Source organism: Bos grunniens, chromosome 3 (assembly GCF_055505025.1).
Source record: "Bos grunniens cultivar Pamir isolate PY7600 chromosome 3, Bosgru_T2T1.0, whole genome shotgun sequence".
NCBI classification, from domain to species: Eukaryota; Metazoa; Chordata; class Mammalia; order Artiodactyla; family Bovidae; genus Bos; species Bos grunniens.
In genome coordinates this window covers 100,651,029-100,666,898 of record NC_141167.1, presented here as the reverse complement: position 1 = coordinate 100,666,898, position 15,870 = coordinate 100,651,029, and the positions used below count along the sequence as shown (strand labels likewise).

General features: G+C 43.5%; 1 non-coding gene across 1 annotated transcript; it reads left to right on the top strand.

Moving 5' to 3' along the window:
* Positions 1-5,511: 5,511 nt before the first annotated feature.
* Positions 5,512-5,585, top strand: TRNAN-GUU (transfer RNA asparagine (anticodon GUU)). The gene has a single exon. It is a non-coding gene; the product is annotated as a tRNA-Asn (tRNA).
* The last annotated feature ends 10,285 nt before the right edge of the window (positions 5,586-15,870 follow it).

Below are 15,870 nucleotides of genomic sequence, written 5' to 3'. Positions count from 1 at the left end.
ACACAAAACAGTAAAGGGCGGCTATTAGAATATTGCAACATGTAATCATTACCAGAATCACGACAGAGTAATTTTTTTTGTCATTCAAGCGTGCCCCTTTGATACACTTAGCAGATAATGCCCACCCATCCCATACTACTTTAAACAATTCTAATGTCAACTATCTCAAATTCGGCTTTGTCCTTTCTTCAAGTTCAAGTGAATGTGTGCACAGTTTTCTATCTAGCTATTATCAACCAACATTATGTGATATATATATATACATATATGTATCTATCTGTGTGTATTTGCGTTTCTCACACCTTAATTTGATATTAATGATAAGCATTACACTAACGTAAAACTACTTCACATATGATGAACATTGGGGTGATTTCAAGCTACAGTATTGGGAAAGGCTAATATGAATACCTTTCTACTATAACTTTCTTGTGTAACTTCACAAGTTATTTGAGAATCAGATCGGAGATCAGTCGCTCAGTAGTGTCCGACTCTTTGTGACCCCATGAATTGCAGCACACCAGGCCTCCTAAAGATAAGGGAGCTAAGGACAAAAAATTGTCCAGGAAAGCAACACCAGTGACATTCTATGCTGGAGTGAGGGAGTGGAAGGGAACAGTGAGGCAAGTCAGAGGAAAGTGGAATTTTTACTGCCAGTGAAGGGTATAGCATCGTCAATCATTTCTCCACTCTCCAAGGTTCACTGAAGGAAGAATGGCCCAGGGAATCATCATTTCAAAGCGGTTTAGTGCATAGTCTAGGCTCTACAGGAGCATTTTCTGGGCATCTCTTCTGTAAGAGTGGACCCGTAGGATTTCTTGCTGTTCCCTAAGCAGCAGTGGGAGAAACACCAGCCTGGTCAAGCCCCTGGGCTGTGCCACCCAAGCGCTCAAGGAGGAGCATCATTCTGGGCCCTCGTGTCAGCCAAGAGAACCAACAAAGCAAGAGGTTGCCTCCAGCCACCACAAGTTCTCTGTCCTCCTGTTGTCAGAAAACATTGATCCAACTCCTTCCCCAAGCACTAGAAGTGTGTTGGGACATTTCACTTGTTGGGAGATTTCTGCTTGTTGGGAGACATGGCTTACACTCCCCAAGAACACAGCTGGTGTGGAGAAGGGAAAGGGAGAAGGGAAAGCCATATGAGAGGCCTTAGAATTGGCTAGGCCTGGAAGGGAAAGTGCCCCTTGGTCCAGAGAGCCTCTGGCCTCCTTGTTCCTGAAAGGGGTGCCTCCACTGCCCCCACCTGACCCCTATTTGGCCCCAAAGGTATGAGGACTCTGGGCCACATTTCCCATGTTTTTCCACAACTCCTGAGGTGTGGCTTCTCTCTTGCTGGTGCCTGCTAGCCAGCCCTCAAGGGCTCCCCAGGCAAGTGCCAAGTCCAATAGGTGGGGAACCCACGTGCCCACAGACAGCACAGTCAGGAGGCTTGGCAAAAGAAGTAGGACCCATCTATACACATTGGTCATGAAACAGGAGGGCCATGAAAATGCAAGTGCTTACCCTAATTCCCAGGCAGTTGAGTACATGGAGTGGTGTGGCTCTTGCCCTGGGTCAGCATAGCACAATGAGGCATTATGGAAGAGGTGTCATCTGAACCAAGGGATTATCAGGAGAAAGGTGTGACTCAAACCCCTCACTAGCACCACGTCCCTCCAACAGGTGGGGAAATCACAGCCATCAGCTTTCACAAGTGCAACAGACAAGGCTTACACCCTGGGAAAACACCTTCAAGACCATGGCCTCTCTCTTGCAAGGTAACTAGGGGCACAACACCTGTAGGCACAGTGCAGCCCCTGACCCCTCCAGGGTTCACTTGGGGTCACAACCCTCCCCTCCATCTGCCTTTCACTACTCTTCTAAACTGCTTTCTCCAAACGAATTCAAGAGAATGCCCTCCAAATCTCTCTCACCCACCCCTACACCCTCTCCTACACACAGGAGAACCCATAGCCCACCCACCAGAAGGATGGACCCACAGCCTCAGCGCTGTCTCACATACTCCACCTGTTGCCTCTGCATCCTTGGTCTACATCATCCCCTCCTCCCCTCTCCCTGGCTCTCCTCTTGCCCTACAGTGTAAGCAACATTTGTCCCAACAGGTCTTCAGCTTGAGTGTCCAAGGGAGAGAGGAAAACATCCTCTCTGTAGGGCAGAGACCACGGGAAGTTGAATTAAGAGCAGTTGGAGGAGTTGCCTAGATCACCATCCTTTTGGTATTCTGGCATCGATCTTTATACCCAACTTCTGATTATGGTGCTGATAATAGTTTTGCATTTGTGGTAGTGAGATGAATTGAAAAGTCAAGTTACTCAGAGAATATTTTAAAAATATATTCTGCTCTCGGTCGACTGACAAGTGCATGGATATGGCAAAGACCTGGGAGGCCAGCTGGGTAGGCTGGTGCTGTGCTAGTCATTGATCTGTACCTGTTGCTGCTCCAAACACCAGGAGTCTGGGTCTCTTGTCTCAAGAGACGTCTGGGGAGGATCTACCAGCACTGTGGCGATGGACTTTTTCAGCCAGTTTCCTTCTGGGAAAGCTAAGCCGATGTTTTACTAGATCACAAAGGAAGATATCTTAATAACCAAAAGTTCTAAGACAATATTCTTGATATTTTTATTTATTAGGAACATTCACATTAATACTATAAGAAGGTATCATCACACAGCCTCCAGTATGGTTATGTTTAAAAGAATTAGTACACCAAATGCTGACAGGAATGTGGAGCAACTGCAACCATCATTGCTGGTTTGAAACCATTCTAGAGCCCTGTTTATCAGTTTCTAGTAAAGTTAAACTTGCAGCTATTCCATGACCCAGCAGTAGCAGTACTTCTGTGAATGCAAAAGTACACAAAAAAGACTGGTACAGAATATTCACCAAAACACCAGCAATATTCATCAATAACAATAACACCAAAATTAATACAATAAAACCAAAATTAAGAAGTGATATACAGAGTAATATTTGGAGAAGGGCATGGCAACTCACTCCAGTATTCTCACCTGGAGAATCCACGGACAGAGGAGCCTGGTGGGCTACAATCTACAGGGTCACAAAGAATTGGACATGACTGAACTGACTTAGCACGCACGCACACATACACAATAATACAGATATGCTTAATGAAAATAATATTTTAAAAGCCAGATACAAAAAAATGTACATTCATTCATTTAAATTTGAGTAGCAATAGTAACCTCTGCAATAGACTTCACAATAGCAATTAACTAACTGAGATTGGGTAACAAGTGCCTGGAAAAGGGCTCAGAGGACATTTCTGGGACGATGGCTATTTTCTATAACTTGATCTGGGTGATGATTACGTTTACTAAATTCCACAAATTGTGTTTTAAAGATTTGTGCTTTACATGAACTATATAGTTCAAAATTAGTGGCTGGTGAATGAAGACAAGTTGGTTTAGACCATGACAACTACTTTGCATTTTATACAAACTTGTTCTCATTTAGTGTCAAAACCCTCACTGGTATTTGAATTATCTTTAACAGCAAAATGGCTAAGCTCAGACAAGGCCCCCTAAGAGGCAGTATTTCACCCTTAGGGACATTTCTTGCTCAATAGTGAGACAAGCAGTCATCCTTGGTTTCGCTTTGAGCAGCCACTGGCAGGTGTGTGCGCTGTGGGAGTTACTCCTCTTCTCATGGCATTGTACTGTGTGGCCAGGAGTAAACTCTGCTCTCTGACCGCTTCTTAAGGGGTCTAGTTGCTTAACTTGGATTTGTACCGAGGGTAATTGAAAAGTTGTTGCTGAACCATGAAAGAGCCAGAATTCTTGGCCTCCGGAGGAGAACTCAATCCAGGCCCAGAGACAAGGCTTGATCGCTCAGAGCTCTTGTGTAATACAGTTTTATTAAAGTATAAAAGAGATAGAGAAAGCTTCTGACATAGACATCAGAAAGGGGCAGAAAGAGTACCCCCCTGCTAGTCTTTAGCTGGATGTTATATAGCTACTGCTGCTAATTCACTTCAGTCCTGTCGGACTCTGTAGCACTCTGCTAATTAAAGAAAGGAAATGTCCCAAAACTCAGAGAATGGCACCAGGTGAGTCATCCTTAGCCATAAAACAATTGGCATGAATCTTGAAGAAAGGCAGATTTCCATACAAATATATAGTTTCATTAACATAGATTAGGAGAACAATGTATAATATACTGGTTTGTCAAGTCGGTTCTGAGTCTAAGGTAAATACATAGTACATTAACATGGCTTAAGACAAACATTTCCATAAGAAAAATGCATTGGTTACCTCAAGGTTTGAGAATAGTTAAGTTCAGGTGGAACCAGGTGTCATTATGGCAACACAGAATTTTAAGAGAAACCTCTTTTTAAATTTGTAGAGAGAAGGGGGAAAAAAAGTAACACTAGTTTGTTTCCTTCTGCCGCTTAAGAGAGAAAAGATGTCTGACACTTGCAGCCTATTTCCTCCGTTTGGAGACCCCTGGCCTTCCTGCCTGTTTTCCTCTCAGTAATGAAGCCACAACACAGCACTAACCATTTTACAGTCACGATGCACCAGAGGCCCGCAGGTTAATTTCTTTGACGTAAACATATCCACATTATTTTTGCTGTTTAATTATTAGACGCACATACTCATGCTTTTCTCTCCTTCATGCCCTTCTCTGGTTCTGCCTCCCTATTCAGCTACTTAATAAAAAACAATTTTCATCTCTCAGGATACGGCCTGTGCCTCACAGGCTTCCTGGGTTGTGAACAAATCCAACAAACTAGGGTTGTCTCATCCATGCTTTTGCCAGCTGCTCTCGCACCTTTTCACGTTTCCTCTTTAGACCTGATCTCTTTCTTGCTGCAGCCAAACCGACCACATCTACTAAAGAGCTGCCCAGAGGCGAAGATGGTCGAGTGCTGCTGCTGCTGCTGCTAAGTCGCTTCAGTCGTGTCCGACTCTGTGCGACCCCATAGACTGTGCGACCCGTCCCTGGCACTCTCCAGGCAAGAACACTGGAGCGGGTTGCCATTTCCTTCTCCAATGCATGAAAGTGAAAAGTGAACGTGAAGTCGCTCAGTCGTGTCCGACTCTTCGTGATCCCATGGACTGGAGCCTACCAGGCTCCTCCGTCCATGGAATTTTCCAGGCAAGAGTACTGGAGTGGGGTGCCATTGCCTTCTCCTATGGTCGAGTGAACGCGCAGCAAATGCGGAGCCGTCACAGAGCCCACCGAGGGGGTGGGGGCGGGGATCAGCTTCCCTCGGGACCCCCTCGGCACCCCCTCGGCTCAGGCTCGGGGCGTCACCGGGGCGCTGCATTTGCTGCGGGTGGGGAGCAAGGGGCGGCGGCGAAGCTCGGCTGCCCTTCCACCTTCGAGTTCGCCTGACGCCCGGCTTCCTCGCGGGAACGAACACGCTGCATCGACTCCACCTCTCCAGTTGTTTGAGGCTAGGAACCGGAGCCGCTGTCCTGAGAAAGGCGAGTGGCTGCTCCTGGCATGGAAGAACCACTTACTCTTTAGCGAAACGTTGTCATTCGAGTCTCTGTGGCGCAATCGGTTAGCGCGTTCGGCTGTTAACCGAAAGGTTGGTGGTTCGAGCCCACCCAGGGACGGCTGCCTCTATGACGTTTTTAGATATAGTTTAAGGGTTTGCCCTCATTTCTGCTTATTAATTCATCCTTTCTACGTAAATATGGAGGAAGGCCTCGACTTCTTTAACCTACTTGTCGCCGACGTCTTGTCCACAACAGGAGAACCTAAGTCAAGTTCACTGCTGATCTTATCCTCACAAAAGAGCCCCTGAAAAAAACAGGTCGTTTGGAATCCAGGATTTCGCGAAAAGAGAGGAGAGTCAACATCTCATCGTTACCCTCTGAGTTCCTTTTAACAGTGAGAGTTCATCTATTGTTTGCACTAGTATTTATTGACTAGTTTATAGTATGGTCCTCTGGTAGTCTACGGGCTAGGATTTGTCACTTTTACCCCTGTGGCCCAGGTTCGATTCCCAGTCAGGGAAGGTGTGGTTTTTTGAGGGCTTCCCAGATGGTGCTTGTGGTAAAGAACCCGCCTGCCTACCACAACAGAAATAAAGAGACGCGGATTGGATCTCTGGGTTGGGGAGATCCTCTGAAGGAGGAAATGGCAACCCATTCCGGTACTCTTGCCTGGAGAATCCCATTGACTGAGGAGCCTAGCAGACTACGGTCCATAGGGGTGAAAAGAGTCGAACGTGACTGAAGTAATTTAGCACGAGCAAGTCTTTGAAATTAATTTGCTTCTATGCTTTATTATTACAAACAATACTGCAGTCATAATTCTTGTACACAGGCATATGGGTAGAGTGCCAGAAGGACAATTGTTCTATAAGAGAGTTTACATGGTTTTACCTATGGTTCCATTCTCTAACCTTCATTGGCTTATTAGCTATAACTCTTTTGTTATTTCAGTCACTGCTTTAGGCTTTAGAGCAGACATCTGTAACCTACTCCAGTTTGCCCTCAAGTGATCACACCTCTTCACATTTCTCCATTACCTGCCTTTATGCATTATCATGCATTTTACTTCTCATATATTATAAACCCCTTCTTTAAACTGTCCCATATTTTTAAAGAGATTTTCTTGATAAGAAATAATCTTATATATTTTCCATCAGATACCATATTTTGTCTTTCATTCCTTTCTATACATCCAGAATTCTGTCTGGTATGGGTTTCTGTAAGTGACATTATTCATCATATCTTTTATTTTTGAAAGATATTTCATGAGGGAAGATTAATAGAATTCCATGTTGACTTTCTTTTTTCTCTCAGTTTTTTTAAAGATGTTGCTCTACTGCCTTTATTTTTGTTTTCTATATCTAGCACACCTTATTGCTTTGGCTGCTTTAGAGAGTTTTTTCTTTTTCTATGGATTTAAGCAGTTTAATAGTAACGTGTTAGGTGTGTGTGTGTGTTTTTTTTTTTTTCCTATTCCTTGTGCTTTAGTGATGAGAGAGATGAACAGAAAGAACCCAGGCATTTGGAAAGGGTTTCTTTCAGGTAGTCAGCAGAGTTCTGATATGAGCATGTTTGTGGAGAAATGCCCGAGACGAAAAAAAGAAACCTTGGAAAAGATCATGGGACAGTGCCTGGTATTCACACGGTATAGGCAATTGTACTTGCCTCCTTGGATCAGTGGCTTTATAATTCTCATTAAAATTAGAATATTGTCTGTCTTTTTTCTTCAAAAATCATTGAGCTCTGTTCAGGAGCTTCAAACCCTCCCATGTTAGGCCTCTTAAAATTGTCCTAGCATTCAATGAGGCTATGCATTAAACATTAAACTGTGATTTTCATTTCAGATCTCTTCAGTTAGTCATGTCTTTTTAATTCCATTTGGTGACTTTATTACATCAGAAGTTATAGTTTTTGTTCATCTCTAAAGTTTTATTTTGGCCATTTTTATATGTTCTACATTTCTACAATTCTTTGGACATATGTAATGTAGTCACGATAACTGTTTTAAAGTCCTCTCTGTTGACTTTAACATGGCATCAGTTCTGGTTCAGCGTGGTTCATTAACTATTCTTCCCCTTATGTCACATTTTCCTGCCTCTTTGCATGCCTGACATTCTTTGATTGGATGCCAGATATTGCCAAACTTTACCTTCTAACGTACCGGTTATTTTGGTCTTCCTATAAATCTTCTTGAATTTTGTTCTGGTATAGAATTAAGTGACTTGTGAACAGTTTGATTTCTTTGAATCTGGGTTTTATGATTTTTTTTTTTTAAGGTAAGTCACTCTAAGGCTGATTAATCCAAGTAGTAAGGCACAACCTTCTTTGAGTGTGCTTCTCAATGACCCTTGTGAGTAGCCTTGTCTGGCTTGGGGAGTGAGTACAATTGCCTGTACCATGTGAAGACCAGGGACTGTCCCATGATCTTTCCCAAGGTTTCTTTTTTTCATCTCGGGCATTTCTCCACAAACATGCTCATATCAGAACTCAACTGACTGCCTGAAAGAAACGCTTTCCAAATGCCTGGGTTCTCTCTGTTCATCTCTCTCATCACTAAGTGTGTCCTATGAACTCTAGCTGCCTTGCTCTCCATGGACACTCAGCAGCATCTCCACAATCCAAGGAGTTGGCCTCAGATCCCCTCCTTGTGCTCAGCCTGGAAACTGAAAGCAGTAAGCTGGGCCCATGGTAGGTCTCACCTTGTTTGTTTCTCGTCTCTCACTGCCTGATTTTCAGTGTCTTGAAAACTGATATTTTATGCTTTTTATCTTTTTCTTTTCTTTGGGGCTAGGGGAGAAGGGTGGGGTGAGTTTTGGGGCAGAAAGGCCAATCTTATTTCTGTTACTCCACCTTTACCAGAAGCTGAAGGCATCTCTTCATGTGTTCCCATTTTGATTTCTGAAGGAGATGTACCATTTTTATAGACCAATATATTTGTCCAACTCTATGAAAAATCCTTTTTCTTCACATTTTTTCTAGTACAACAAGCTTTCTCTACATCTATCTGACACTCTTACAAGGGATGTTGGCCTCCTGACTCAACTAAGCAGGAGGTATGACAGACAGGACAATGTAGACATTATTCAGAGATACTGTATTGCATATGTCCAGCTAATAACTTCCAAAATGTTTAGAAAGTCTTTCAATAGTTGTTATTGGTTTTGATGGTGACCTACTTAATTGGGTCCAGAAAAGACTGACCAGAATGACCCTGGGTTCCTTTCTACCAAATAGTGGATCAATTTGAGGGGAATAATTACTGGTGCCAGACATTTATTCATCTTCCCTTCCTTTTGTGAATTTTGCCTTCTTGGATGCTCACCATCTATGGACTGGTCAGCTTCATACCCAGAGTTGGGTGAGTAATCCAATAGCTCTCTCTGTATGATTCCTTGACAGGGCTTGGTTATTTCTGGAAAAAAAAAAAAAAGCGGGGGGGGGGGGGGGGTAGAAACACTTGTTCGATTCTAGACCAAAGGTTGGAAGAAACAGAACCCTACACCTGACAAGGCTTCTTGTGCAGACCTGGATATCAAGAGTTGTTGGCCTTCCCTCTCTTGGTTCTTCTGCTGAATTTCACAAGCACACATGAGCTCCTAGGCTTTTATAACCAGTGTTTGAACGTTCTTTCTACCCTCTTCATGTATATTTTTATCTGCTTCTGTCCCTCACACACTAAACTGCCCCATCCACCCACATTCTTTTCCTCCTCTTCAGCTTTCTAGAATCTTACCTTAGAATTCATTCCTTCAATCACTGAGCACTTACTAGGTGTCAGGCCCTGCTCCAGGAGAGATGCTGCATCCTCAGCAAACCCAATCTCTGCCTGTGGCGCCCCCTTCTGGAAGCATCAGAAAGTGTCAGGGCTGTGGTTCCTGGCTCTGCCCGCCTGGGCCTAGGGGCACTAGCAGTGTTTGAGACAAAAGAAGCATAAGGAACAATGGAAAAATTGATGAATTCAGATCTAGAAGGGAGGTAACTAAGATTAAAAACTCCCCACATATTCCATGTGTTTTAACACTTCTTCAAATGACCTGATAGCTGTGTCCACCAACGTCCTCCTTTTAACCTGTTAATCTATGGCCACTCTATAATCTATAAAAATATGCATAAGCATTATGTAAAAACAAGGTTTTGTTATTTCCACCTTAATTAGAAATTCTCCAGGCAAAATTATACATTAATTAATTTAGTGTCAGTCTAGGGACTTAAGGGGCTTCCCTGGTGGCTCAGAGGTTAAAGCGTCTGCCTGGAATGAGGGAGGCCCAGGTTCGATCCGTGGGTTGGGAAGATCCCCTGGAGAAGGAAATGGCAACCCACTCCAGTACTCTTGCCTGGAAAATCCCATGGACGGAGGAGCCTAGTAGGCTACAGTCCATGGGGTCACAAAGAGTCGGACACGACTGAGCAACTTCACTTCACTTCACTTCCAGTACTCTTGTCTGGAGAATCCCATGGAGGGAGGAGCCTGGTAGGCTACAGTCCATGGGGTCGCAAAGAGTTAGACACGACTGAGAGACTTCACTTCACTTCACTTCTAGGCAATTAAAGATAATGATAGATCTTAATAAATGCAACTTTAGCTGAATCATAATAGAGAAATGCATGCTGGATTAATATATTGAATGATACCTAAAAACATTCACCCCCAAACTGTAAGTGGAATAATGATAACAATGACTTCTAGAATTATAAAACTAAATTTCTATTTAAAAGCTATTAGATGGTATATTTAACTTACTGAAACACATAATTTTAAATGTTATAAACCTAAATATGTATTGAAAATAAAGTTATTTTATTGGATAAGTAGAACCAGAAAAAGAAGCTTAGGCAATTGTCATGAGGATTTTGAAGAGAACATAAATCCAAGGCATGTATAAACTAGAATACTCTGCAACCAATATTTTCTACATTATTAGAAAAATCTGAAAGACAGCAAAAATAATTTTTTGATCAAAATTATTAAGCCAGTGTGATGCATAAAAGGAGTCATCTCTAGAAATATAACATAAATATTTTCCATGCCATTATATGTCAATGTTTAGAAGTCTTTAAAGTCTTTAAAAGTATTCAAGATTTATCCTTATTGTCAACTTAAGTTTTTTTTCTTATACCTGGCACAGAGACCACTAATCATCTAGACCACTAACTTATCTCCTTTTTAATTTTCCCCGATTTAAATTTCAGCAAGAAAGAAGGTTCAGGGATCTGTGAAGGAGAAGAGAGAGAAAAGAGTCAAAAATGTATTTGAAGAAATAACGAATGAAATTTTCCCGAACCTGAAGAAGAAAACAGATATCTAGGTACAGGAAGCACAGAGGTCCCAAATAAGATGAACCCAAACAGACCAACACCAAGACAAATCATAACTAAAACGGCAAAAGTTAAAGACAGAATTCTAAAGGCAGCAAGAGGAAAACTATGACTCATACACAAGGAAACCCCCATACCAGCTGATTTTTCTGCAGAAACTTTTCAGGCCAGAAGGGAATGACATGATATATTTAAAGTGCTGAGAGGGAAAATCTACAACCTAGGATACTCTACCCAGCAAGATTGCCACTTAGAATTGAAGGAGAGATAAGAAATTTCTCAGACAAGAAAGTTCAAGAACCCCCACGGATGCTATCCAGCGGGATCCTGGATCCGGCAGCTCAGTGACTACTCCACTTTGGAAAGATGCACTATGGCATTTGTACTGCAAACCAGAATTCCTCTGTCTTTGGATTCAGACTGCACCTGGAACTGGGTCAAGACAAGACAAGACTAACTGCCATGATTACAGGGCAGCCACCCCACTGACAGAACCAATGCAGACGATTCTGGGAAGCTCATGAGAACTCTCCCCTCTTTGACTCATGTCCCACCAGCTCCCTTCATCCTCCCACCACAGGAAAAGATGCTTCCCTTTTGTGTCCTGTCAGAACCCTTTCTGCTCTCTGACGGGCACAGAGAGCCAGGCAAGAGCCAAGGGGAGATGCACTTCCCTATGGGTCTCTCCCAAGGAAGGTGGTTCTAGAGCTCAGGCTGACCCAAGACCCCACTGCCCACCAAGACGACCCGGAGGAGTCCCAGGGTGCTTCGGAGGGGCAGGGGGGCTGACAGCCTAGCATGTTCCTGCAAGCCCAGGGCGCACCTGCCCTGCACTTAGCAGGGAGGGTCATAGAACAGTGTCTGAAGCTTCTCTACAGCCTGAAGAGAATGGATTTCAGGTTCTTGAAGGGGCAAGGGGTCCTTTCCACCAGCACAAGGCCTTTCCCTGGCCTTGGAGGACAGGTCTTGCAGAAGTTGGTTTTGAGGGAGACACCAAGGGATGCCAAGAGATGCCAAGGCAGCAACAGCTGCCCAACCAGTGATCTTAAGTTGAGACATCTGCAAGTTACTCTCAAATGGTGGAGCAAGTCATGTATACAGAGTGAGAAAGCAAACATGGGAAAATGTTAACTATGCATGTTGGAATATAGAATATATGATGTTAGTATTTCAATTTTTTTGTTATGTTTCAAGTATTTTATGTTTTTGTTTTTTATTGAGTTTTGGGAACTCAAGTTCCAGTTTCTCTTTGGATGAAAGCAAGATATTAAATTTCTGAGATGAAGGAAGAATGAAGGTAAGTGGCTGCTCAACCCTGGCATCTCAGCCCCTCCAGCCTGGGCGACACTAAGGAGCCTGGGGCAGGACCTCACTATTTCTTCTGACCTGGCTCCAGGAGCCTCTCCTGATAAGCCCGCAGGTACTGCCTCCTTTTTGCGCCTCGACAACTCAATTCGTGAAGCCTGAAGTTCTTTATCTACCTATCTTTGGCTCCAGTCCCCAGTGGAGAGTTGGGTTCTGTCTCTTTTGTTATGTCACGCAAATTAAAAAAAAAAAAAAGTAGGAGTATGGGAGATTGAGATAAGCCAATGCAAACTATAGCAAAGAGTTTGATTTTATTTTAAATGCACTAAGTTCATTCTCATCTCTCCCTAGAATTCCCACTAATATGTAAAATATCTCACCCAGAAAAATAACCTCAGATGTGCAGATGACACCACCCTTATGGCAGAAAGTGAAGAGGAACTAAAAAGCCTCTTGAAAGTGAAAGAGGAGAGTGAAAAGGTTGGCTTAAAGCTCACATTCAGAAAATGAAGATCATGGCATCTGGTCCCATCACTTCATGGCAAATAGATGGGGAAACAGTGGAAACAGTGGCAGACTTTATTTTGGGGGGCTCCAAAATCACTGCAGATGGTGACTGCAGCCATGAAATTAAAAGACGCTTACTCCTTGGAAGGAAAGTTATGACCAACCTAGATAGCATATTCAAAAGCAGAGACATTACTTTGCCAACAAAGGTCCGTCTAGTCAAGGCTATGGTTTTTCCAGTGGTCATGTATGGATGTGAGAGTTGGACTGTGAAGAAGGCTGAGCGCCAAAGAATTGATGCTTTTGAACTGTGGTGTTGGAGAAGACTCTTGAGAGTCCCTTGGACTGCAAGGAGATCCAACCAGTTCATTCTGAAGGAGGTCAGCCCTGGGATTTCTTTGGAAGGAATGATGCTAAAGCTGAAACTCCAGTACTTTGGCCACCTCATTCGAAGAGCTGACTCATTGGAAAAGACTCTGATGCTGGGAGGGATTGGGGGCAGGAGGAGAAGGGGACAACAGAGGATGAGATGGTTGGATGGCATCACTGACTCGATGGATGTGAGTCTGAGTGGACTCTGGGAGCTGGTGATGGACAGGGAGGCCTGGCGTGCTGCAATTCATGGGGTCGCAAAGAGTAGGACATGACTGAGTGACTGAACTGAACTGAACCCAGAAAACATGTCTATAATGGCACCATTTCATTAGTGGAAGCTCGGAGAAGGCAATGGCACCCCCACTCCAGTACTCTTGCCTAGAAAATCCCATGGACCGAGGAGCCTGGTGGGCTGCAGTCTATGGGGTCACAAAGAGTCAGACACGACTGAGCGACTTCATTTTCACTTTTCACTTTCATGCATTGGAGAAGGAAATGGCAACCCACTCCAGTGTTCTTGCCTGGAGAATCCCAGGGACAGGGGAGCCTGGTGGGCTGTCGTCTATGGGGTCGCACAGAGTCGGACACGACTGAAACGATTTAGCAGCAGCAGCAGAGACTCCTTGACAGCAGGAATTTCACCTTTGGGAGTAGCTTCTGAGCATGCTCAGACTTGGGGCACATCCAATGTTCCCAATGGCCTGGCTCTAGGTTTGTTCACTGTGGGTTCTCCTTCCCTTCTCCAGATCACATTGTGCAGGCAAGTCAGCAGTAAATCCTGCTTTATGGCTGCCAGTAATAATCGCAGCTGGTGCTGGGATTAAAAGCAAACCTAGAGTCAGTTCCTGTCAAGTTAGATGGCAGACATTGCAGTTTGGATTGAAGGATTTCAGACACAATGTAGACTCCTAGCCTGGCTGATAGATGGTATGTTTCCTTCAATATTTTGTAGCTTTGTTCTTGGACAGCTTGCTTCCTGACTGGATGCAGTAGGAAGCACAAATGGGATGTGCTGACCTTTTGCAAAAAAGGTTTAGTTTGATCAGAATGTAGAACACTAAACAAGATAATTAGCCTATCTTCTTCAGAAATTCAAAGACATCAGAAACAACAAAAACATACAAGTCAGGAGACAGTTCCAGGTAATAAGGACAAAATTTAGAAACTTTAATTGGAACATGGGGAAATATCAGTACCATAACACACACAATTCTTAACCTCTCTCAAATATGTATAATATAGAGGCATATGTTAAATGTATCTAATCGCTATATCCATACACATATAAGCATGTAGATATGACAGTTTTTAAACAATGGGAAATTTTATACCTCGAGCATATATGAGGTAATGTTATTGAAATAATGTTAATGTACTTAGATTTGATCATTGATTATGGTTGTATAGGACAATGCCCTTAATATCAGGAAATACATGCTGAAGTGTTTAGCAGTGAAGCAGGCTTTTTGTCTGCATTTAATAAAGTGATATGAGTGTGTGTGTCAGCCCAGACAGAGAAAAGGAGAAAATGACTGTTAATTGCTCTATTTAGATGAACAGAATAGAGATATTTGTTGTATGAGTCTTTCCAATTTTCTGTTGGTTTGAACATTTTCAAGGTAAATAATTGTGGGGGAGAGGGGTCAGAAATGATTATAAAACACAGGAAGCTGCGAAGAGCTGAGCCCTGGACTAAAAATTGGCTCTCAATCGGTCTCTCCCTTGCAGAAGGGTGTGACAATGACCAATGCCACATACTGGTACAAGAAAATGTAAGTCACTGGTGTAGGGTACAAACCCATGTAAAGGTCCCTTCCTGCCACCCAGGATTTGCCCTCCTTAGAAGAATCAGCTTTCTAACCTGGGAATCTGGTAAGTTGGAGGCTATCTTACATGTTTTACAGCTTCTGAATGAGATGTCCTGATTTTATATTGAAAAGTAAAAGACAGACAGAGGGTATGAGAAATTTATTTTCAGAAAAAAAAAAAAACACTCCACATGAGAATGGAGTAATTTGAAAGCTGCCAGTTCCATCTAGGCGGCTTCCTTGGTGGTTCAGGGATGAAGAAGCCGCCTGCAATGCCAGGAAACATGGGTTCAATCCCTGGGTCAGGAAGTTCCCCTGGAGGAGGGTGAGGCAACCCACTCTACTATTCTTGCCGAATCAGATGCGACTGAAGTGACCGAGCAGCAGCAATTCCATCCCGGTATGTTAGATCTCTCTCTGTGGGTCCGAAACACAGACCTCTAGGATGGACTTTTGCTGAAGTATAGCAGTGAACAGCAGACTCTCAGGATCCTTCTCTGTAGAAATACTGGTGGATGTGTATAAGACTGCTGCTCTGCTTGCAGATGCCCAACCTGGGGGCAGACATTTTTGCCTGAGTACCTTGGTTCCCAGACAGTTGGACACAGTGAATATTTCCATGTAATATTCAGTTCAGTTCAGTCACTCAGTTGTGTCCAACTCTTTGCGACCCCACGAACTGCAGCACGCCAGGCCTCCCTGTCCATCACCAATTCCTGGAGTTTACCCAAACTCATGCCCATTGAGTCAGTGATGCCATCCAACCATATCATCCTCTGTCATCCCCTTCTCCTCCTACCCTCAATCTTTCCCAGAATCAGGGTCTTTTCAAATAAGTCAGCTCTTTGCATCAACTGGCCAAAGTATTGGAGTTTCAGCTTCATCAGTCCTTCCAGGGAACACTCAGAACTGATCTCCTTTAGGATGGACTGGTTGGATCTCCTTGCAGTTCAAGGGACTCTCAAGAGTCTTCTCTAACACCACAGTTCAAAAGCATCAATTCTTCAGTGCTCAGTCTTCCTTATAGTCCAACTCACATGTAATATTAGGTACTCAATAACTAGGTGCTCAATAATAATTAGGTACACGTA